The sequence below is a fragment of the Chiloscyllium punctatum genome, chromosome 1, assembly GCF_047496795.1.
Source record: "Chiloscyllium punctatum isolate Juve2018m chromosome 1, sChiPun1.3, whole genome shotgun sequence".
In the NCBI taxonomy this organism is placed as follows: Eukaryota; Metazoa; Chordata; class Chondrichthyes; order Orectolobiformes; family Hemiscylliidae; genus Chiloscyllium; species Chiloscyllium punctatum.
The window spans coordinates 55083881-55110542 of NC_092739.1; positions in this window are offsets into that span (position 1 = coordinate 55083881).

The window sequence follows — 26662 nt, forward strand, 5'->3', positions numbered from 1 at the left end:
AGGAGGTTGGACAACTTTATAAAGTTTGACAACTTCATTCAGGCATTTTCATCACTATAACCAGACCTAACAGAAACTCCATGTTGTACAGACTTTCTCTGCAAATTCACCCAGACTGGATTTTTTTTCTTTTCCAATTATGCAGGTGGAGAACCTATTGTTTGCCCACAAACTGTAAGAAGACATGCAAAACGTCATGGCATAAGTCTGGGTAGGCAGATGTGTAACCATTTCACTAGCCTTTAGAAAGTGGAGATGGATAACAGTCATAGTGAGCTCCTCAAGAGGACTACCTCGTCAGGAACTGCAGTGGTACCACTGCAGCATATACTCAGAACACCTGCAAAGTTCAGTCTGTTCCTGATGCTGCTCCTCATTTGCTTGCCGCTCACTACCAGCAGACACTTTTAACTCCCTAATTGCAGCTCCTTCCTGGTCAGTACCATTTCCTCCTCTCTGCTCTACATCCTTCCCTTGGTCTCCATTCAAAGTCACAGAGTCATAGTGTCATACAGCACAGAAACAGATCCTTTGGTCCAATCAATCCATGGCAACCATTATCCCAAACTAACTAGTCCCACTTGCCAGTGCTTCACCCATATCTCTCCAAACATTTCTTATTCATGCACTTACCTGAATATTTTTTGAACATTGTACATATCGCTGCATCCACCACTTTTTCTGGAAGCTCCTTCTACTTGCTGAGTCTTATTTTGCAGCCATTAATTGACTGTCAGAGCAACTAGAGGATTGGCTGGGAGCAGGTGCACTATCCTCACATCTATTGCCAATGTCACCAATCTGCTGAAGGTAATATTCCCGAAGAGTGTGCAGAAAGTACTTATTCAGCATTTGAAAGCATCAGTGCATGGCAGGTTATATATAATTATTTCAATTCATACATTATAAGATATAAAATGGATGCCTTATCTTTTCATTTACTGACATAATTATTTCCAGTACTGGCATAAAAAGATTTCTTTATTCTAAGATTTGATAGCTACCTTGAAAATGTTTACTCGCTTTGCATTGCTCATTGCAGAAATGCCAGAGATTAACAATGCAACTTCAATACCCATCTCTGTATGTTCTTTAACAATAGAAACTGCATTTGCATCATCACAGTCTTTCTTGGCTCATAATATTTTACAATATAAGGGGGAACAAAATCACTAATGTGATCAGTTTCTAACCTTCAGGTTATTATACACAGCTATAGGATATTCATTCTAATCTTCAAGATGACATTTTTAAAATAGTCTTTTTCAAATTACATTCTAGCAATAGTTGAGCAAGAATGGACGAAGTGGAGTTGAACAGGCTCTAAGTGAACTTTGTTGGAGACTCAGGTGATTCACTGAGGGGTGACAATGGTCTGGTGGTGTCTTTGCTAGAGTATAACTTCAGCAACATACAGAATATCCTGGGAACATAGATTTAAATCCTTACCATGGTAGATGGTGGAATTTGTATTCAATGAATACCTGGAATTCAAACTGCAATGATGACTTTGTCTGATTGTTGGAGGAGAAACTCAGGTGATTGGTTGTATAATACTTAGAGGCAAGAATTAATTCTCTGAGCACAGATAAGCTACTCAAAGGAAATGTTTGACGCTGGACTTTGGCCTGTGGAGTAGATGGGAGAGGTGTGTAGAATCAAGCAAGTAGTAGCTCCTAAAATGACAAATCAAAAGGATATCTGTGGTGGCGGTAGACAAGCAAATTAATTTTTCATAATAATACAGTCAAGAGAAGGGCTCAATTTAGCTCTGAATAATTGAAGATCCCATTTCACGAAATGTACCAAATGAACATGGTCCTATTTAGAACTGAGTACCTTTGCCTTCTAAAGGCATAGAGGTGGGTAACTGATAGAGTCAATGCAATTCACAAATATAACTGCCATATTTGGCCACAATATAATGGTTGTCATACTTCAAAGTAATTGATTTTATCTGAAGAACTTGGAAATGGTACTGATTCATATTTTAAAGATTTTTATTGAAGCAAATTGTTATTTTCAATTTGATAATTAGTGTGCTGAGTTGTTTTTTTTTTCAAAATAGAATACAGCCAAACTTCTGAAATGCATATTATATATCATACAGATCAAATGTGTAAGGAAAATTCTTTAAAAACATCTGATATCACCTTGAGCCAATGAAAAACATTACACTCAGAATGAAGCAAACTCATCTAACACCCGGATTGAATTCTGTAGCTTTACATTTTTGTCTCAATTTCACCCTACATAATCTCAGGTTCAGACTGGACCTTCATTTTACACTCCACTTGATTTTAGTGCACCAATGAATACTACAATCAACGAAATATGTATGCAATGTGTTAAACAGGTCCCTGACCTAAACTTGCACAGTGATTACTTGGGTTACATTAATTTTGTGCTTTCCTTTTATATGGTTTGAGATATGGTTTGAAATCAGCTCTGGTGGCATGGCATCCATTCAGTTTGTGCCCACTGAAAGCATCTGGAATGCTTTCGATTCACTGCTACAAGCCTTCTTCTGGTATAAGTCTAAGTTACAGACAGGAGATGTAGTCTCTGGCAACAGATAGACTCAATCTTTTTAATAATAAATTAGATTATTACATAGTGCTTAATACTTGGTTGCATTAGATCTGAGATATAAGAATCCTTTGTAGGACCTCAGGCTATGCTTAAGTGTGAGAATTCATTATAGCAAGTAAAACAAACTAGTGCACAACTTCATAACAACTGAACAACTGGTTGGCTCCTCCCAGGAACAGTCTTTTGTTTCCTGATGGAAGAGCAGTGGGTCTGTCCATCAGATCCTTTAAAAGGCAGATATGCAGCAGGGGTACACACTAACATTAGCATCATGCATGAAAGCAAAACTGGGAAATGGACAGTCAACTTTTACATCTTATATCTTTCACAAACACAGTATTCTTAATGTGATCTGATGACTATGTCATTGCGTCATTGCTTACCTTCTGCAGTCTTGTCTACTGCCCAGGTATTAAAAAGTGAACTTGCTGAACTGTTGCTGCTTGCCCAACTGAGGCACAAATCAGAGAATTAAATATAGACATCAGTGTGTCTTGTTTTTAGCAAGGTGGACTTTCTGAATTCTGAGGAAGATCTGATCCATTTTGACGATAGATCCTCAGAGCTAGGGGAAACTGGAGGTGAAAAATTAGTCTCATTAGGCAACCTGCTAGTTCTACACTGCTACAAATTCTTATTGCAACTGATTGTACTCCATCCAGGAGTAAGCATATGCTGTGCTGAGAGGTCCGTTCTCAGGAAGAGATTCGAAGATAATTTTGTGCTTTCCTTTTATATCTTGAGATATGGTTTGAAATCAGCTCTGGTGGCATGGCATCCATCCAGTTTGTGCCCACTGTATATCACTGTATTGCAATCTGCAGATTAAGAGGTCTCAGTAGTTTGAGATTCTTTCATCAGCACCTTCCAAACACATGACCACATGTCTAAAAGGACAGGATCAGCAGATAAATAGGAAATAGGTCAAAATCTTGGAATTCTCTCCAACAACACTGTGGACATACCTATGCCAAGCAGACTGCAGCAGTTCAAGAAGGTATCTCATTACCTCCTTCTTGATGGCAATTAGGGATAGGCCAGCCAATGAGACCCACAATCCATAGATGTCAGAATTTAATTAGAATAAGATTCCAATTTGCTGCACCACGAATGCTCAGTTGAATGAGAAGAAAGACGAAAGGAGAAACATATTGATAGGGGATTTGTTATTTAGGAGAACACACATATTTCTACATCTTTAAGTGTGACTCCAGGTTAGTATGACTTTGGTAGGAAGGGAGGTCTAGTCCAGCAATCTGAATTGCAGTTTCTGTGAAGTCAGATAAGCTTCACAACGACTTGATTCACAGCTTCCACCATAGCCTAGATGTTGGAAGATTTTGAAAGATAAAATCAAAACATTTTAAACATGACTCTACTTATTTATGACCCAGCCCATCCCCATTGACTCTTCACACACTCCATGCTAATTCATGACAGTTCCAGGCCAATTCACCAATTAATTCTTTTATAACAATGTCGTCTGTGGAGATACTTGTAAAAAAAAATGACTTTTAAAAAATTGGGTCTGTTTTCATTAGAACAGAGATTATGTGATTGCTTGGTAGCATTGCCAACAATTTTGAAGGGATGGGACAAAATAGATCACAACAGACAATTTCAGCCCAGTGATTGAGATATCTAGAATAAGGGCTCATAAGGATAAGATTAAAGATAAAAGATTTCAAACAAAGCAAGGCTGTATTATTCCATCTCGTTAAGGCATTTTGTTTATCAACATAATTCCTTATTTACTGCACATATTTTGTTTTCTACCATTCGGAAAAGCAACTTGCTGTAGAAAAATCTTAAAACAGCCCAAAAGAATACTTAAGATCGAAGATACCACCCTGACACAATGCGCACACTCACATTCTTGTGCACAAACATGAATTAGAACAATATGTAACTATAGGAGAAAGTGAGGACTGCAGTTGCTGGAGATTAGAGTCAAAACATGTGGTGCTGGAAAAGCACAATCGATCAGGCAGCATCCGAGGAGCAGCAGAGTCGATGTTCGAGTATAAGCTCTTCATCAGGAATGCTGAGGGACCCAAGGGGACTGAGAGACAAATGAGGAGGGGACTGGGGCTGGAGTAAGGTAGGTGGCCATGCGATAGCTACATGAAGGTGGGGGGCAATGGTGATAGGTCAGAGCAGGAGTGTGGAGCAGGTAGGTGGGAAGGAAGATGGACAGTTAGGACAGTTCAAGAGGGTGGTGCCGAGTAAGGGGGTTGGATCTGGGATAAGGTCAGGGGAGGGGAGATAGGAAACTGGTGAAACCGACATTGATCTCATGTGGTTGGAGGGTCCCAAGATGGAAGGTGAGGTGTTCTTCCTCCAGGCTTTGGGTGGCTAGAATTTGGCAGTGGAGGAGACCCAGGATTTTCATGCCCTTCGTGGAGTGGGAGGGGGAGTTGAAGTGTTTGGCCACAGGGAAGTGGGGTTGTTTAGTGTGTGTGTCCCAGAGATGTTCTCTGAACTGTTCCACAAATTGACATCCTGTCTCCCCAGTGTAGAATAGACCACATCGAGAGCAACAGACACAATAGATGACGTGTGTAGAGATGCAGTAAAATCTCTGTTGGATGAGGAAGGATCCTTTGGGGCCTTGAATGGAGGTAAGGGGGGATGTGTGGGCGAAGGTTTTACATCTCTTGCAGTGGCAGGGGAAAGCACTGGGAGTGGAGGGTGGGTTGGTGGGGGGCATTGACCTAACAAGGGAGTCATGGAGTGAATGGATTCTGCAGAACTCAGATAAGGATGGGGAGAGAAATATATATCTGGTGGTTAGGTCTGTTTGTAGGTGGTGGAATTGGTGGAGGATGATGCATTGTGTCTGGAGGTTGGTGGGTGGATGGTGAAGACCGGGGGTTACTGTCCTTGTTGCGATTGGAGGGGAGTTCAAGGGTGGAGGTGCGGGAAGTGGAGGATATGTGCTGGAGGGCATCATCGACCACGTAGGAGGGAAATTTGTGGTTCTTGTAAAAGGAGGCCATTTGGGATATTTTATGGTGGAATTGGTCCACCTGGGGGCAGATGTGGTGGAGGCGGAGGAATTGGGAATAAGAGATAGCGAAGGACACCTCCCTCTCCTTCCTAGGAAACTTCACGAACACCTTCCACCCTGATCTCAAGTTCACCTGCACCATCTCGGACACCTCCCTCCCCTTTCTGGAACTCTCCTGCCGATCCAACCTGTACCCTTCCACTGACATACTCATTCAATTGGCTGAACTGGTCCTCACCCTCAACAATTTCTCCTTCAAAGCCTCCCACTTCCTCCAGACAAAAGGGATATCCGTGGGCACCCTCATGGGCCCAAACTACGCCTGCCTCTTTTTCGGGTAAGAGGAACAGTCCATCTTCTGCAGCTACACTGGCATCATTCCAAACCTTTTCCTCTGTTACATCGATGACTGTATTGGTGCCACATCGTACTCCCACGAGGAGGTTGAACAGCTGATCAACTTCACAAACACTTCCACCCTGACCTCAAGTTCACCTGGACCATCTCAGACACTTCCCTTCCCTTCCTGGACCTTTTCATCTCCATTGTCAGTGACCGACTCAACACCGACATCTACTTCAAACCCACCCACAACTACCTAGACTTCACCTCCTCCAACTCTGTCTCCTGTAAAAATGGTATCCCTTATTCCCAATTCCTCCGTCTCCATCACACCTGCTCTCAGGAGGACCAATTCCACCACAGAATATCCCAGATGGCCTCCTTCATCAAGGGCCATAATTTCCCCTCCCACATGGTCAACAATGCCCTCCGGCGCATCTCCTCCACTTTCCACACCTCCATCCTTGAACTGCACCCCTCCAATTGCAACAAGGACAGAACCTCCTGGTCTTCACCTTCCACTCCACCAACTTTCAGATACAACATATCATCCTCCACCATTTTCACCACCTACAGTCTGACCCCATCACTAGAGATGTAGTTCACTCCCCACCCCTATCTGCATTCCACAGAGACCATTCCCTCTGCTATTCCCTTGTTAGGACCATGACCCTCACCATAGAGACATAGAGATGTACAGCATGGAAACAATCCCTTCGGCCCAACCCGTCCATGCCGACCAGATATCCCAATCCAATCTAGTCCCACCTGCCAGCACTCAGACAATATCTCTCCAAACCCTTCCTTATTCATATACCCATCCAAATGCCTCTTAAAAGGTGCAATTGTACCAGCCTCCACCATTTCCTCTGGCAGCTCATTCCATACATGTACCACCCTCTGTGTGAAAAAGTTGCCCCGTAGGTCTCTTTTATATCTTTCCCCTCTCACCCTAAACCTATACCCTCTAGTTCTGGACTCCCCAACCCAGGGAAAAGACATTGTCTATTTACCCTATCCATGTTCCTCATAATTTTGTAAACCTCTATAAGGTTACCCCTCATCCTCCAACGGTCCAGGGAAAACAGCCCTAGTCTGTTCAGCCTCTCCCTGTAGCTCAAATCCTCCAACCCTGGCAACATCCTTGTAAATCTTTTTTGAATTCTTTCAAGTTTCACAACATCTTTCCAATAGGAAGGAGACCAGAATTGCACGCAATATTCCAACAGTGGTCTAACCAAAGTCCTGTACAGCCGTAACATGATCTCCCGACTCCTGTACTCAATACTCTGACCAATAAAGGAAAGCATACCAACGCCCTCTTCAGTATCTTATCTACCTGCGACTCCACTTTCAAGGAGCTATGAACCTGCACTCCAAGGTCTCTTTGTTCAGCAACACTCTCTAGGACCTTACCATTAAGTGTATAAGTCCTGTGAAGATTTGCTTTCCCAAAATGCAGCACCTCTCATTTATATGAATCAAACTCCATCTGCCACTTCTCGGCCCATTGGCCCATCTGGTCAAGATCCTGTTGTAATCTGAGGTAACCCTCTTCGCTGTCCATTACACCTCCAATTTTGATGACATTTGCAAACTTATTAACTGTACCTCTTATGCTCGCATCCAAATCATTTATGTAAATGACAAAAAGTAGAGGACCCAGCACCGATCCTTGTGGCACTCCACTGGTCACAGGCCTCCAGGCTGAAAAACAACCCTCCACCACCACTCTCTGTCTTCTACCTTTGAGCCAGTTCTGTATCCAATGACTAGTTCTCCCTGTATTCCATGAGATCTAACCTTGCTAATCAGTCTCCCATTGGGAACCTTGTCGAACGCCTTACTGAAGTCCATATAGATCACATCTACTGCTCTGCCCTCATCAATCCTTTTCGTTACTTCTTCAAAAAACTCAATCAAGTTTGTGAAACATGACTTCCCATGCACAAAGCCATGTTGACTATCCCTAATCAGTCCTTGCCTTTCCAAATACGTATACATCCTGTCCCTCGGGATTCCCTCCAACAACTTGCTCACCACCGAGGTCAGGCTCACCGGTCTATAGTTCCCTGACTTGTCCTTACCGCCCTTCTTAAACAGTGGCACCACGTTTGCCAACCTCCAGTCTTCCAGCACCTCACCTGTAACTATCGATGATACAAATATCTCAGCAAGAGGCCCAGCAATCACTTCTCTAGCTTCCCACAGAGTTCTTGGGTGCACCTGATCAGGTCCTGGGGATTTATCCACCTTTACCCGTTTCAAGACATCCAGCACTTCCTTCTCTGTAATCTGGACATTTTGCAAGATGTCACCATCTATTTCCCTACAGTCTATATCTTCCATATCCTTTTCCACAGTAAATACTGTTGCAAAATACTCATTTAGTATCTCCCCCATTTTCTGTGGCTCCACACAAAGGCCGCCTTGCTGATCTTTGTGGTGCCTTATTCTCTCCCTAGTTACCCTTTTGTCCTTAATATATCTGTAAAAACTCTTTGGATTCTCCTTAACTCTATTTGCCAAAGCTCTCTGATATCCCCTTTTTGCCCTCCTGATTTCCCTCTTAAGTATACTCCTACTTCCCTTATATTCTTCTAAGGATTCACTCAATCTATCCTGTTTATACCTTACATATGCTTCCTTCTTTTTCTTAACCAAACCCTCAATTTCTTTAGTCGTCCAGCATTCCCTATACTGACCAGCCTTTCCTTTCATCCTGACAGGAATATACTTTTTCCGGATTCTTGTTATCTCATTTCTGAAGGCTTCCCATTTTCCAGCCATCCCTTTACCTGCGAACATCTGCCTCCAATCAGCTTTCAAAAGTTCTTGCCTAATACCGTTAAAATTGGCTTTTTTCCAATTTAGAACTTCAACTTTTAGATCTGGGCTATCCTTTTGCATCACTATTTTAACACTAATAGAATTATGGTGCCCTGCCACTGCAAGGAGTGCAAAACTTGTGCCCACACCTCTGCCCTTACCTTCCATATCTGACAGAGATTTTCCTGCATCTCCATGTATGCCATCCATTGTTTCCGTTGCTTTCAATGTGGTCTCGTCTACATTTGTGAGACAGGACGCCAACTTGCGGAATGTTTCAGAAAATATCTCTGGGACACGCACTAAACAACTCCACTACCCTGTGGCCAAACACTTCAACTCCCCCCTCCCACTCCACCAAGGGCATGCAAGTCCTGGGCCTCCTTCATCGCCAAATTCTAGCCACCCGATGCCTGGAGGAAGAATGCCTCATCTTCCACCTTGGGACCCTCCAAGCTCATGGGATCAATGTCGATTTCACCAGTTTCCTCATCTCCCCTCCCCTGACCTGATCCCAGATCCAAACATCTTACTCGGCACCACCCCCTTGAACTGTCCTGTCTGTCCATCTTCCTTCCCACCTATCTCCTCCAGCCTCTGCTCCAACCTATCAGCATCACCCCCCACTTCCATCTACCTATTGCGTTCCCAGTGTAAATATCTGGCTTAGTTCGAGGCATTTAGAAGCCTTTAATGATATATTTGTTTCAGTTACTTATAATACAATGCTATACTTAACCATTAACTAGCACAGTGTGTAGTGCAACCCTTGTATGTACGAACAAACAGTGGAAAAGTACTGAGTACGTCTGACTTGTAAAGATGTGCTGATGTGACCACACAATAGAAAAAAACCGTTAACGCAGATCAGAATGTGCTGGACTGATTCCCATATCTGGTAAAAGAACCTCATGTACTAACGGCTTAATGAGAGCGGCCACAGTTGTGGTCAGGGGAATGAGATAAACAGCAAGGGTGTTACTGCCCTGTGCGGACAGATACGGGATGTGTGGTACTCTGTGGTTGCAAGAGGAGGTCACGTGGAGACTGTTTCGCGCGCAAGAGGAGGTCATGTGGAGACTGTTTCGCGGGCAGAAGGAGGCCACATGGGGTTAGACATCGGGAATGCGAGAAGGCGGAAAATGGAGTCAGATCAACAGCTAATCAGAAGACAATCCCACCTCAGTGATTGCATGACGTTCTGTACTGTATAAACGACTGGGTCAGGGACAGGAATACCTCGGACTTCGTGAACTGACACACTTTGCTGTTTGTCAGGGACGGGAAGTCCTAGACCCAGAGCTCTGTATACTTTATCCACTTACTGCTAAAATAAACTAAAAGTTTGAGACCGAATATCTTCTCCTATTGCTTCATTAAAGAAGATGCAGGACTCGGCTCACACATAGAGGAAAGTAAGCTGGTAGATCGAGCCAAAGTCCGACACCAGCTACTTTCTCCCCTGCCCCACCTCCCTCCCATTTATCACTCAGCCCCCTGGGCCCCCCATACATTCCTGATGAAGAGCTCATGCTCAAAACATCGACTTCCCTGCTGGATGCCGCCTGACCAGCAATGCTCTTCCAGCACCACACCTTTTGAATATGTAACCATATACAAAGCATGGCTGACAATGCTAGTTCCTTCAAAATGTCACTGAAACAATTTGCTCTGGTATCGAAAAATCTATATATATTCATACTGGATTTTAAATTTTATGAGTATATTTACTTTAGACTTATTTACAAACTTGCATAGACTTGTGCCATAATTCATTAAGAATAATTCTCCTGATCTGTGTTCTCATTCAAGATAATGGTCTTGTGATTGCAACTGATTAAAAGCATATGATTTCAAGGTTCTTACTGGAATTTACTGAGGTGTTTTAACAATAAGGAGTAATAAGACTACGGTTTTGGATTTTCCTGTTTTGAACTCAATGTAATATACAATGGTAGAATGCAAAATAAATAATCTGGGAATGATTGAGGAGGAATTGCACTAAGTTTGTTAATTGTAAGTACATGGACTTGCCTGTGGACTACTTGTCCTGTAATCAGCTTCATCAGGGGACTAATAGAGGTCAAATAAAAGGACAGACACTCTAACATGAATGTACTGTGATCAAATTAGCTAGGTGGAGGTCAAAAATGATGCATTTAATATAGAACATAGCTCAAATGAAAAATAACCAGAAAACTTGTCAAATTTACAAAAACCACATATTTTCTTTGCAAAAAGCATTTTAAGTATCATATGTACACTTGCAGCCAAAAACTGCTTGCAAAACAATTTGTTAGTCGAAGACACATTCCATCATGTGCAACATGCATACATGTCTGGGGGGGCGGGTCTATCAATAGAAGGGCAGCTGACACCAGCCAACTCTATTTTACATAGATCCTGATTTCATTTCAAAGAGGTTGAATTGTTAATTAACTTTGAGGGCAAGGACACAAGCCACCTCCTTTGACATTCCTTGCTTCATAGATCAGCCAGCTTTTACTTGTGAGGGCTGCAAGAGGGTATGTCATCCTGCAAACACTTAGGAGATAGAATGATTCAATAAGAAAATTAAATTAGCACAGGCAGCAGTTTCAAGTTGATTAAAGGTCCGGAAAGTATCTCTTTGATAGTTTGTGTGGGCTGTGTTTCAAAGTGTAACAAATCAAATCTGCATGGTATCACCATTCCTTTAAAGTTAGCCTTTCATCGCAGTGACCACTTCTTTCTCTTTTTTTTATTAATTCACTCATCACAGTGATACCTTGAAATGATTTGCTGCCTGTAAGGAGAGCAAGCAAATCTGTTTTTTAATAGTGAGTAATATTAATTTATACATTTAATTACAGACCAACAAGGTTTGAACATATTTACTCAATGTTTGCTTTCATGCTTTTAACATTTCCACGTGCTAGATTTCACACTCTAGTAAAAATTTAAAGACATTTCATGCCAAGTTGATTGGAAATTAAAATGGTGTGACTTATGATTGTAAGCCAGTATTTACTTTGCTATAAAAGAAACACTATGACTGCCAAGTACTGCGCTTGTGAGGGTTTATTGCTTTTGACACCCTACAAATTTTCACAAGGTCAAACCCATATTAAGGTCTGATAGAAAGGCCATTTCATTCTAAGAGACGAAAGTAACTCTACTGAAAGATTTTGATGCGTTTCTAAAAATTGTTTGCTAGAATGCTCGTATAATTATGCCACAGAATATTTATCAGACCCAAATAAATTATTCTGTAACTATGTGACTCCCAAACTGAGTTATGATAATCCTCTAGTCAGCTTTATTCTCTTCTTTCTCTCATGTAGTGTTCTGTGTGTACTTTGATTTTCTCACTGAATCTATGATCTGCACGATTCTAATCTTATAAACAAAGAAGTTCCATTCACTTCTTTCCCTTGCAGGCCAATGGTGAACATATTAACACATTGCAATTCAAGCGTGATAATGATCAGCCTGAAGTAATCTTATAATACAATGGCAAAATAACTATTGAACCAGTATAGCAGTTATTTGATACCCAGTTATTTCTTCAATTTTTGTATTCCCCATCCACCCAACCCTCCCCCACTCCACTCCTCAAACGATATTGTTAATACCATACTCTCTTCTCTTCTGTCATGGCTACAAAATTGCAATCTTATATATTTTTGAATTGTCATTTGCTGGTGCAGAACTTGAGCATTGCTGAGAAATGGCATATTTTTACTTTATTTTGCATTCATCAGGACGTTTCTAAAACTGCTAATGTAAAGGGAAATTACATTTTATACTGTGTGAGAACAGGGTGCTGTTTGGTTGGCAAGTGAACTCCATTGGAGACATTGTGATAGAGAATGCTGCAATTAGATGATGACTGACAGTTAATTGCAAAGCTTTGTTCAAAGTTAAACCATGCAGGCGGATTCTGATTGATCATGTCATCCCCTGAGGAATGCATCAGGGAATATGGTCAGCGTGGAGTGGCTAGACTGAAAGGTCTGTTTCTATGCTGTATGACTCTGGCTCTATGACCATGACCATAAGTTAGCACTCAGCACATGATCCAGCAAATATTTCCATATATCCACTAAACATGTACCTAAAATTTAATCTATTTCCATCCTTGTGTAACTGTACAGCAGGTCAGGCAGCATCCGAGGAGCAGGAGAATCAATGTTTCAGACATAAGCCCTTCATCAGGAAAGATTTTACATAGCTTATTTTCAGGTCCATATCCTTCCAAACCGTTCTTATTCAAGAACTTGTTCAAATGTCTTTTAAACATTGCCTTTGGCAGTTCATTCCGCACGTGAATGATTTGCTTTGTAAAAAAAGTCACCCTTCATGTCCTTTTTAAATCTTTCTCCTCTCACTGAATAGTATACCCCTTAGGGAAAATATTTTTTGCTATTCACCTTATCTATGTCCCTCAGGATTTTATAAACCTCAATAGGGTTACCTCTCAACCTGCTATGCTTCAGTGAAAAATGCCCCAGTGTTTTCATTCTTTTTATTTGTATCACAAATCCTGTATTCCTGGCAACATCCTGGTAAATCTTTTCTGAACCCTCTCCTGTTTAATAATATCCTTCCTATAACATGGCAACCAGAAATGCACACAGTACACCAACCCCCTGCACTTAGCAACAGTTCCTGTGGAGCAAGGTAAGCCTAATAAAAAGTCAGTAAAATATTAAACAGAGTCAGTGTGTGATTTCTTGGATTAGTTAATCACTAAAACGGTCAAGGTGAAATTTTCCAGATATTTTCCCTAATTAGCCTTGGGTTTGTAGGTTATTTGCCTCTTACAGGTAAGTGTGAAGTTGCTGCTGGATATATTCGAACATTGTTCTTAGATGTATTGTTCTGAGAGGTATTTAACTTGTGTGACTAGAATTGGGGTCAATGGATTGTAGGTAAAAGCTTTCAGTTGCCATTCCTAGTGTCACTGAAAAAAACTGACATTACTTGTCCCAGAATTTGCTCAAAGCTGTTCTTGTTCTCCAACCTGCATGCAATGAAAACCTCCCTCTAATTAATGTAAATCTCCATTCTGGCAACAAGGTTATAGTGGAGAAAACAGAGTAGGGCTGAGGAAATTCTCAACCTTCAAGCTCCAGCACCAAAACTCCTAAATAAAAGGCCAGACTTTTATGGTCCCAACTGGGGCTGAAATAGAGATGAGTGCTTAGAAGTAAAATCCTTGCAGATACCCAATTCCCAATATCAGCACTTTGTTCTGGCATGGGCAAGAGTGTGGGGTTTGTGATGCCTGATATGACATGCCAGCATGATGTGATATAGTGTGATATACTGATATTCTGCTGCTATCACACAGTGATATCAATGTGGCTTGCATAACATAAGGGCAGCACATAGATCACATAGTACTGAAGAATTCAATGAATTTTTATTAAAGCACTTTGTATGTACATATGTACATTACAATCACAGGCACCTGCATTTCTGAGCTGAAGCAAAGCAATTGGATCTAACGTAGTACACTTCCCTCAGCATGTTATAGTACTAGACAAAAAATCCCAGTCAGATGGAGACTGAGACTTTTACACCATTGAACCACATGATATGGGGAAGACTTTGTGAGCATGTTCCTTAAAGTTATATTAAACATATACTGACACAGCTCCCATTGGGATTAGCAAACAGTGAGAGAGACCGACCTCATAAGCTTTGATAGATGGTCCATTTTCTTCTTGATTTTCATGGAGGCAACCACTATGGGGAAGACTTCCTGATTTATTGCAGATAGGTGGGGTCACTGACTATGACCTGGAGATGGCAGGAATGATTTCCTCTTTGCTGTTTAATTGGAAATGCTGCAATTTGAGGTTTATCTGCACCATCCTCAGACAGAACTGACAAAGCTTTAGATGGGGGTGTCTTGTTTTCTGGTGTTAATTTAACTTTTTTAAAAATTTTGACAGTTCTATGGGAACTTGAAGGAATTGCAATGCATTATAATATGGCAAAAAGTAAAGCCTTGAGTGAGTAAATGATGGTGAGGGTTATTTATTAAGGATGAAAACAAATGAAATGCAGTTTTGGGAGTGAAGGGGATGAAAAGTGATGCGTATCTAATAAACTGACATGCATTGTTTTATTTACTATTTTAAATTGCTAATATCTCATCTACAAAGATGGCCCTCAAACATGGGCTGCATAAGCATTGATCCTCTGGTCTGGAACTATATCTGCTTTGGACCTGCCCCTGGATCGAGGTGGACCTGTCTTCAGCCTCAACATGGGAATAGGGCAGGTGGGTTCCTCCAAGACAAGATGGCATTGTGGGGTTAGGACATTTCTTGACACCCAACAACAATATTAATGAAGGGATGGCAGTGGCATGGTGGTAACATCACTGGACTTGTACTCCGGAGCCACAAACTAATGTTCTGGAGACAATGGTTTGATGCCCATCCTGGCAGATAGTGAGATCTGAGCTCCATAAAGAATTGGAAGCTGATTGTAATCATATCACAATTGATTCAGAAACCCATCAGGTTCGCTAAAATGTTATTAGCTTTTAAAGCTCCCTGAAGTTCATCAATGTTCCTGGAAGAGCACCTTCCAAGCCCATGACTCCTGTCATGATTAGATTTCCCACAGTGTGGAAACAGGCCCTTTGGCCCAACAAGTCCACACCAACCCTCCAAAGAGTAACTCATCCGGATCCATTTCCCTCTGACTAATGCACCTAACACTATGGGCAATTTAGCATGGCCAATTCACCTGACCTGCACATCTTTGGAATGTGGGAGGAAATTGGAGCAAACCCATGCAGACACGGGAGAATGTGCAAACTCCACACAAACAGTCACCCAAGGCTGGAATTGGACCCTGGCGCTGTGAGGCAGCAGTGCTAACTACTGAGCCACCATGTTGTCATCTAGAAAAAGCATAGTAGATACATGGGAATATCAGCACCTGCAAGTTCTGATCCAAGTCACTCATCATCCTTCCCTAAAAATATGTTACTGTTCCTTCAGTGTCATTGGGTCAAAATCCTGGAACTCCCCTCCAAATGGCATTATGAGTCAACCTACATAAAATGACAACAATTGTTCAAGAAGATGGCTCATTGTCACCTTTCTGAGGGCAAACAGAATGGACAATAAATATTGGCCGAGCCAGTGAAGTCACATCACACAAATGAATAAATAAAATGGCCTAGAGAGAGCCAATAGGTTCAAGGGCGACTAAGATTTAGGCAACGCAGCTTGTCCAAGTCAGCAACACACACATTGCATGAAACTCTGATCCATAATGCTTCTTTGTAACACTGTTTTGCACTTACTGTTTTAAAATATCAAATAAAATTGCAAAAAGGAGGAGAAAAAGGCTAGGGACAATCCTTACACATGAAGAATTTGCCTTCTTCTTTAACTGAAGAAATGTTTTGTAATTCAGTAAAATGTAATTTTCCAATAATTGAAAATAGTATCTTTGTATCATGTGGCCTTTAGATAGCTAAAGGTAAAAGTTGCTGCGGCAAAATACAAAATAACTTGAACTGGTAGATAACAATCCAAGCATTAATCTCCATAATTCCTAATTAAGCCCATTAAAGTTAGCTGATAAATTACAGTTATGTGCTCATGAACAACCACATGGTGTGTTACTAGTCCAAACCAGATCAAAAGAAAACTTATACAGCATACAAACTGTAAGCTAAAAATCAGAGTTATAGCTTTTACAATTTCACAATGAAAATCAGCTCTCCTTTATTGTAAATGAAAGGTTCAGAAGTAACAAGTGACCTTGTCAATAAGTCAAGGCTAATGTGCAGGTGCAGCAAGCTATGAGGAAGGCTACTGGAATGTTAGTCTTTATTGCCAAAGGATTTGAGTACAGAAGTACTGACTCTTTGTGAGTAGCCCTCACACAGACAGGATTAAATTCCCTGCAATTAGACACGTCCATCTCATAGAATATTGGAGCCCTGCCTTACCTGATGCAGTGATCTCCTCCAGTTTGCTCCCTGCATGATTTCAAGCTAACCCCATCAATCAGACTGACTTACAAATGTGGAAATTCACACAAACGCACACACCCTATGCAGTTAAAACCTCACTGCTCACAGGGCTTCCCTGACCTCTGGCTCCTTCGAACTTCACTTGAGTAAAGAAATTAAAGTTGTCCCTTTGTGTTCAAGGCTCTAGAGTGGGTACTGAACCCACAACCTTCTGAATGGAAATACATTAACTATTTCTTTATATGTACTGGATATTGTAAGATTACACTGGTAATGTTGACACTGTTATATTGAAAATAAAATGCCAAATTAAATTACCAAAAAACTTTGGTCACAAAATTATGCTGGTAGATGTCATGGTGGGTTGGGAGTAGAGAACATGAAATAGGTGATTAATAACTTCTGACCATTTTGAGAAGTGTGAGAGTGTGGCTGGGTCATATAAGGTATCAGTAACATATCTCATGCTGAGTGACACCATATCTGCCTTTTTAAAATTCATTTATAGGATGGGGGTGTTGCTAGCTAGGCGAGCATTTATTTCCCATCTCTATTTGCCCAGTGGGCAGTTAAGAGTCAACCACATTGCTGTGAGTCTGGAGTCACATGTCGGCCAGACCAGAAAGGGATAACAGATTTCTTCCCTCAAGGACATCAGATGGGTTTTTGCCAACAATCAAAAATGGAGTCATAGTCATCATTAGACTCAGATTTGACAATAGACAATAGACAATAGACAATAGATGCAGGAGTAGGCCATTCTGCCCTTCGAGCCTGCACCGCCATTCAATATGATCATGGCTGATCATTCCTAATCAGTATCCTGTTCCAGCCTTATCTCCATACCCCTTGACTCCACTATCTTTAAGAGCTCTATCCAATTCTTTCTTAAAAGAATCCAGAGACTGGGTCTCCACTGCCCTCTGGGGCAGAGCATTCCACACAGCCACCACTCTCTGGGTGAAGTAGTTTCTCCTCATCTCTGTCCTAAATGGTCGACCCCGTATTTTTAAGTTGTGTCCTCTGGTTCGGCACTCCCCCATCAACGGAAATATGTTCCCTCCTGCCAGAGTGTCCAGTCCTTTCATAAGCCTATACGTTTCAATCAGATCCCCTCTCAGTCTTCTAAACTCAAGGGTATACAAGCCCAGTCGCTTCAGTCTTTCCGTGTAAGGCAATCCTGCCATTCCAGGAATTGACCTCGTGAACCTACGCTGCACTCCCTCAATAGCCAGAATGTCTTTCCTCAAATTTGGAGACCAGAACTGTACACAGTACTCCAGGTGTGGTCTCACCAGGGCCCTGTACAGCTGCAGAAGCACCTCTTTGCTTCTATACTCAATCCCTCTTGTTATGAAGGCCAGCATGCTATTTGCCTTCTTCACGACCTGCTGTACCTGCATGCTTGCCTTCATTGACTGGTGGACAAGAACACCCAGATCTCTCTGAACAGCCCCTTTACCTAACTTGATACCATTGAGGTAGTAATCTGCCTTCCTGTTCTTGCCACCAAAGTGGATAACCAGACATTTATCCACATTAAACTGCATCTGCCATGCATCTGCCCACTCACCTAACTTGTCCAGGTCACCCTGTAATCCCCTAACATCCTCATCACATTTCACCCTACCACCTAGCTTTGTGTCATCAGCAAATTTGCTAATGTTATTGCTGATACCATCTTCTATATCATTTACATATATTGTAAAAAGCTGCGGTCCCAGCACGGATCCCTGCGGTACCCCACTGGTCACTGCCTGCCATTTCGAAATGGAGCCGTTAATCACTACCCTTTGTTTCCTATTAGCCAACCAATTCTCTATCCAATCTAGTACTTTGCCCCCAATCCCGTGCGCCCTAATTTTACTCACTAACCTCTTGTGTGGGACTTTATCAAAAGCTTTCTGAAAGTCCAGGTACACTACATCCACTGGATCTCCCTCGTCCATCTTCCGAGTTACATCCTCAAAAAATTCAAGAAGATTAGTCAAGCATGATTTCCCCTTCATAAATCCATGCTGACTCTGTCCTATCCTGTTACTATTATCCAGATGTGCCGTAATTTCATCCTTTATAATAGACTCCAGCATCTTTCCCACCACTGAGGTCAGACTAACTGGTCTATAATTTCCTGCTTTCTCCCGCCCACCCTTCTTAAAAAGTGGCACAACATTAGCCGCCCTCCAATCCTCAGGAACCAACCCCGATTCTATTGAACTCTGGAAAATAATCACCAGCGCATCCACGATTTCCCGAGCCACCTCCTTCAGTACCCTGGGATGCAGGCCATCAGGTCCCGGAGACTTATCAACCTTCAGACCTAACAGTCTCTCCAACACCAAATCCTGGCAAATAGAAATTCCCTTAAGTTCAGGTCCTTCAGCCACTGTTACCTCGGGGAGATTGCTTGTGTCTTCCCCAGTGAACACAGATCTGAAGTACCCATTTAATTCCTCTGCCATTTCTTCGTTCCCAGTAATATATTCCCCTGCTTCTGTCTTCAAGGGCCCAATTTTTGTCCTAACCATTTTTTTGCCTTGGACATACCTAAAAAAGCTTTTACTGTCCTCCTTTATATTCTTGGCCAGTTTACCTTCGTACCTCATTTTTTCTCTGCGTATTTCCTTCTTACTAATCCTCTGTTGTTCTTTAAAAGCTTCCCAGTCCTCCGTTTTCCCGCTTATCTTTGCTAAGTTATACTTTTTCTCTTTTAACCTTATATGTTTCTTTACTTCCCTTGTCAACCACGGCCGCCCATGTCTCCTCCTGGGATCTTTCTTCCTTTTAGGAATGAACTGATCCTGCATCTTCTGCATTATACACAGAAATATCCGCCATTGTTCCTCCACGGTCTTCCCTGTTAAGGTATTAAACCATTGAACTTTGGCCAGTTGCTCCCTCATAGCTCCATATTTCCCTTTATTCAACTGAAATATTGTCACTTCAGATTGTACCCACTCCCTCTCAAATTGCAGATTGAAGCTTATTGTATTATGGTCACTACTTCCCAATGGCTCCTTCACTTCGAGGTCACTGACCAATTCTGGTTCGTTACACAATACCAGATCCAGAATCGCCTTATCCCTGGTCGGCTCCAGCACCAGCTGCTCTAAAAATCCATCTCTGAGGCACTCCACAAAGTCTCTTTCTTGAGGCCCGATACCATCCTGATTAACCCAGTCTACCTGCATGTTAAAATCCCCCATAACAACTGTAGTAACAGCTTTGCGACAAGCCAATTTCAGCTCCTGATTCAACTTACCTCCAACATCCAGACTACTGTTTGGGGGCCTGTAGATGACTCCCATGAGGGTCTTTTTACCCTTAGTGTTTCGAAGCTCTATCCACACTGACTCTACATCCCCTGACTCTAGGTCCGCCCGCGCAAGGGACTGAATATCCTCCCTTACCAACAAGGCCACCCCACCCCCTCTGCCCGTCAGTCTATCCTTACGATAACACGTGTAGCCTTGAATATTCATTTCCCAGGCCCTGTCCCCATGAAGCCACGTCTCAGTTATCCCCACAATATCGTATCTGCCAATTTCCAAAAGAGCCTCAAGCTCATCCACCTTGTGTCTAATGCTTCGTGCATTCATATATAGAATTTTTAATTTGTTACTGCTCTCATCCTTCCCCTCAACCCTTATTTCACTCAACTTTACAGCATGATGCCTTTTCCAGTTTTCTGCCTCCTTGATACAGTTGTCTTTCTTGACTTCTCTTGTTCTAACTACCCCTTCAATTTCCTTTTTAAACATCCAGCTTGTCCCCTCCCCCCCGCTACTTAGTTTAAATGTAGCGGTGTTGCAGCAGAAAACCTGCCTGCCAGAATGCCGATCCCTGTTCTATTAAGGTGCAAGCCATCTCTCTTGTAGAATTTATGGTTACCATAAAATATACCCCAGTGATCCAAGAACTTGAAACCTTGCTTCCTGCACCAGTTCCCCAACCACACGTTCAAGTCCATTATCTCCCGGTTTCTGGCCACACTAGCCCGAGGAACTGGAAGCAAACTGGAGATAACCACCTTGGACGTCCTGCTTTTTAGCCTTCTTCCTAGTTCTGCGAAGTCTCGCTGTAGTATGTTCCTCCTCTTCTTCCCGACATCATTTGTGCCGACGTGTACCACCACCTCGGGCTCTTCACCCTCGTCCTTGAGGATGTCCTGCACTCTGTCCGCGATGTCTTTCACTCTAGCACCAGGAAAGCAACACACCATCCTTAAATCCCGTCTGCTGCCACAAAAACCCCGGTCAGTTCCTCTCACGATGGAGTCCCCTATTACCACGGCTCTATGTGATGTCTGACTCTTCCGCTCTGCTTCTGCGGCAACTTTTGTTTTATTATTGAATTGAAATTCCACTATCTTCCTTAGTGGGATTCGAATCTAGGTCCCTAGAACATTAGCTGGGTCTCTAGATTAACAGTCAAGATTAGAATGGTGCTGGAAAAGCACAGCAGGTCAGGTAGCATTCGAGTAGCAAGAAAATCGATGTTTTGGCAGGAGCCTTTCATCAGGAATCTGTGATATTACTGTGATGATGCTGTCACTTTAAAAGGTTATTTTGGACTTTTTTTTGTTGAAGAGAGGTTGTAAAGCAGAGGTACAGAACTAGCTATTAAAGACAACAGCATGTGAGGCCTTGGGTTTTTTTCAAAAGTTGGAACAATGGAAGCAGCCTGGGTGTGGCCACCTCTCACAGACCAGGCTTTCTAGCTTTTTTTTGGCTTTACGCAGCAGAAGGCATTGCGGTCTCAAAAGAGTTGGAAGCTTCAGTGAATGACTCCTTGCTGCTATTCTCTCTGAATATTCACTTGATGTTTTTTCCTCCTGGATTGGAGAACTACATGTAAGAATCTGTGTCTGAATTTGCCTTTTTGCCAAGAGGTGTGTTTATGGGACGTTACTATATTGGAACAGTTAATTAGTAATAGGTACTGTATCAATTAAAGTCATAGAGTCATAGAGATGTACAGCACGGAAACAGACCCTTCGGTCTAACCCGTCCATGCTGACCAGATATCCCAACCCAATCTAGTCCCACCTGTCAGCACCCAGCCCATATCCCTCCAAACCTTCCCTATTCATATACCCATCCAGATACCTTTTAAATTTTGAAATTGTACCAGCCTCCACCACTTCTTCTGGCAGCTCATTCCATCCATGTACCACCCTCTGCGTGAAAAAGTTGCCCCTTAGGTTCTTTTATATCTTTCCCCTCTCACTCTAAACCTATGCCCTCTAGTTCTGGACTACCCCACCCCAGGGAAAAGACTTTGTCTATTTATCCTATCCATGCCCCTCATAATTTTATAAACCTCTATAAGGTCACCCCTCAGCCTCCGACGCTCCAGGGAAAACAGCCCTAGCCTAATCAACCTCTCCCTAAAGCTCAAATCCTCCAACCCTGGCAACATCCTTGTAAGTCTTTTCTGAACCCTTTCAAGTTTCACAACATCTTTCCGATAGGAAGGAGACCAGAATTGCACGCAATATTCCAACAGTGGCCGAACCAATGTCCTGTACAGCCGCAACTTGAACTCCCAACTCCTGTACTCAATACTCTGACCAATAAAGGAAAGCATACCAAACACCTTCTTCACTATCCTATCTACCTGCAACTCCACTTTCAAGGAGCTATGAACCTGCACTCCAAGGTGTCTTTGTTCAGCAACAGTCTCTAGGACCTTAACATTAAGTGTATAAATCCTGCTAAGGTTTGCTTTCCCAAAATGCAGCACCTCACATTAATCTGAATTAAACTCCATCTGCCACTCCTCAGCTGATTGGCCCATCTGACCAAGCTGCCATTGTATTCTGAGGTAACCTTCTTTGCTATCCACTACACCTCCAATTTTGGTGTCATCTGCAAACTTACTAACTATACCTTTTATGCTCACATCCATTATTCGGTTAAGTTTTCCAATGGTTAAGTTATACTCAATTCCTCTTTCTTTGGTTTGTATTTTAACTGTACTGTTTAAATAAATTGTGTTTTGGTTAATGCCAAGTAGTCTGACCAATCGCATTGTAACTAGAGCATGGCACTTCACATCTATCTTTAAAATAAGAAAAGATTGGGGTCTAGATGACCTTCTTAAAATATTTTGAGGGGGTCTGGTCTGGTCCATCTCAGATAATATCACTAGAGCAGCACCTCCCCTTAAATTTAGACATTGCAAGTTTTGTTAATGACCTCTTTTAAAGACTAACTGCAAATTCAGCTGCACAAGGTATACCCAAACGTGTTCTTTCTAAATGTTTCAATGTTGAACTTTCAAGTGAGGTGTTTTTGACTTTCTTCTGCTAATTGAATCTACCCTGTCATTCAAGAAAATCATGGCTAACCAGATTGGAGCCTTAACACCACTTTCCTTCTTGTCTGTATATTGATTTTCTTGAGCAGCAAAAATATGTTTGGTTCAGCCTTGAATATTTAATGACCGAATCCCCACTCTGGAGAAGAGAATTCTAAGACTGAAGACCTTTGAAATGAAAGAGCATTTACTTTTGAACTGTATCCTATGGTTCTAGATTTCAGCATGTACAGAAACCTTTTAGTATCTGTCATATCACACCCCCACAGAAAATTATAAGTTTTAATGAGATCATCTCAGTACTACTTCACAGTTCACCATTGTTTAGGTGCCATCTCACAATGTCTTGCACAGTTGCACTAAGTGTTCCCTGCTTTTAAACTCCAACCCCTTACAATAAAGGCAAACATTCCATCCTAATTACTTCCTGTGCTTCTGTGGGAACTTATTGTGATTCTTGCGCAAGATTCACGCAGATCTCACTATACTGCATGGTTCTTTGGTCTCTTAATTTAAAAAAATTCTGCTTTCCTATCCTTCCTGCCAAAGCAGACAACTTCACATTTTCCCATTAGATTAGATTACTTACAGTGTGGAAACAGGCCCTTCGGCCCAACAAGTCCACACCGCCCCGCCGAAGCGTAACCCACCCATACCCCTACATCTACCCCTTACCTAACACTACGGGCAATTTAGCATGACCAATTCACCTAACCTGCACATCTTTGGACTGTGGGATGAAACCAGAGCACCCGGAGGAAACCCACGCAGACACGGGGAGAACGTGCAAACTCCACACAGTCAGTCGCCTGAGGCGGGAATTGAACCCGGGTCTCTGGCGCTGTGAGGCAGCAGTGCTAACCACTGTGCCACTGTGCCGCCCATATTACACACTATCTCCCAGATTTTTACACAGTCACTTATACAATCTAGATAATTTCTTGGGCTATTATATTCTTGTGGACTCTCACAACATGCTTTCTTATGTACCTTGGTATCATCAGTAAACATGGCTATAATACTTCCCTTTACTCAAGACTTTAATGAAGATCATAAATATTGGTAATCCCAGTACTGATCCCCGGGGACGTTGTTGGTAACAGATGTTGGAACAGCTTTAGTTTCTACTGTGCCAGTACTTCTCAGCATTGTCTCCTCCAAACAATTCAGGTAAAGTAGGTATGCCTGTCCCCTGATAACTCTCTGCTGCTTTTTGGGGGCCATTTTTCCCCTGAAAAGGAGAGAGAATAGTGTTAGTGAATGTGTTGCAATGTTTGATTGATATACCTGTAGTAGCTGAAAACATGTGGAAGCTGCAGGATGAGGGTGTGAGACTTCAGCATGGTCAGTGAAGTGGAGCATGTATATGTGAGGTTGCTACAAGTTACTAATGTCCGAGTGCTAGTGGTGTGGTATGTTGATTAATTTGTGGGTTTGGTGGTGTGGTAGATGGGAGATGGCATTTGAAGAGGCTGCAATTACACTCCTCATATAAGGTTTTAGAAACTTTATGTCACTGTATCCAAGTCCTCTGGGGTGCACTTCTTTGCGTTACAAACTACACAGCAGTTTAACCTTTAAGCTGTGTGAGAGGCCCTTGTGAAGGTTGTTGTTTCTGCAAAAATCATAAGGCTGAGTCATGGGGGGTGGGGGGGGGAGCAGTGGGGGGGATATATGTTTAGCTAGATATGCTTGCAAGCAGTTACAAGTAGCTGCATCTTGTTTCGGCAAAAATCGCAAGGGGGAATCATGAGGGTATATTCCAAGAAGTAACTAACTGAACAGGGAGGTGGTCGACTGGTAGAAACAGATGTATTGACATGACTGTTGCAATTGTCACACACATAGGGAGTTAGTATGAACAAGATAACCAAATAAGACCCTGTGTTGCATCAGCAAAAGTAATAAGACCCAGCTATCAAGACGGAGGGGGGGGGGGGGGGGGGTGGTGGGGGGGAGGGGGTTGCACGCCACAGACAGATGTGGTAAACAGATTAGATTAGCAGAAGTAAGAGGGTAGTACCAAGAGACTCAACTGAACTGTATAAATTGTAATGTAACCTCCTGATCCGGTGTACCTCCTTTATGGTCACCCGGCTTGCAAGAATGTATGAATAAAGACTGCTTCAGAATTTGACATGGACTGAAATTATTGAACAGTGAGCTTCATTTCTCACAAGCTGCAATCATGTTTCTTGAATAAAATTCTGATTAATAAATAGCACTGTTAAGAGATTTGAGAAAAATATGAACTGGACAGAACAGTAAAATTTAGGCAGAAGATCAGTCATAACTGTTTTGAATGATGGAATAGGTTCAAAGATTCATAAAGTCAACTCCTGCTACTATTTTTTATGTTATAAGAAACAGCATAACTTGTGGAAAATTAGGATGGACTGAACATGTTATTAGTAGAAAAAGTTTTGAGGTGGTTTTTCAAGTAGGAGTTTAGTAAGGTAAATGAATTTAGGTGGCAATAGTTGAGAGGCCAAGGCAGAAAGACTGGCATTGAGAATTAAGTGAATACACTAAACCAATATCTATGAAACAGAGCATATGGTTTGTTGAGGTGAATACATGAAAGTTTTGAAGATGTGACCAAAGACTTTGAAGTCAATTCAAAGGTATATCGGGTCAATGGAAATTGAACAACGTTCCAATAAGTGTGGATGAGGTAGTGGATTACAGCATTCAGTATTCACCAGTTTGGGTGAGGGATGGAGGGAGGTTAGTTAGGGGAGCATTGAAAAGCTGATGAATCTCAAAATGATAAAGTAATGAAAAAGGTGATGTGAGTGTAAATCAGATCTGAAAACAAAACATTATGTTGCAAAAGTGCAATAGGATGTCAGTTCTTGATCAGGAAAGGATTTAAACGCATATATTGTGTGCACAGGTGGACTGAAACCAGGAATCACTTAATTAAAAATGTAAAAAGTTATTGGCAATTTTATAGACTGGTATAGATAGTGTTCAGGATGATGGAGTGCCCCATGAGACATTAATTATATTCAGAGCACGTTATGGTTATTATTTTCATGATTATTTCATTATATAGATATTGGAAGAGAGTGCACTGATATTGTGTGATAATTCACTGAAACACTTATAACTTGGAAGCAAGCAAACAGGCTGTGTGACTCCTAGGAGCCATGCAACGTAGGGATATTTTCACATTTTTAAAAAAGCTTGAAAAGGTCTCCAGACAAAAGAAGAGATTTATTTTTACCAAATGCAGAGTCACCATCATTAGTTTAATCACAGATTACATTATAATTTCCAATGCAGAAAACTGATGAGAATAGCATAGATTTTTCATTATGACCAGGAATGGAGAGTACAAAATAGGTAAAAATAAAACAATTAGTTAATTCAGGCAAAGAGTTGATAGTCTTCAACCAACAAGACAAAGTGAAAGTGCACCAAAGCAACTATTAAGATTGAAAGTTTTTTTGGTTATGATCACATTTTGGTCAAGGTTGGACTGAGATAATACTGATAAAAGAAAAGTCACTGTATATTATGCACAATTTATGTCAAAAATATAGGTTTAAGTATCATTATGCATGTGTAACTAA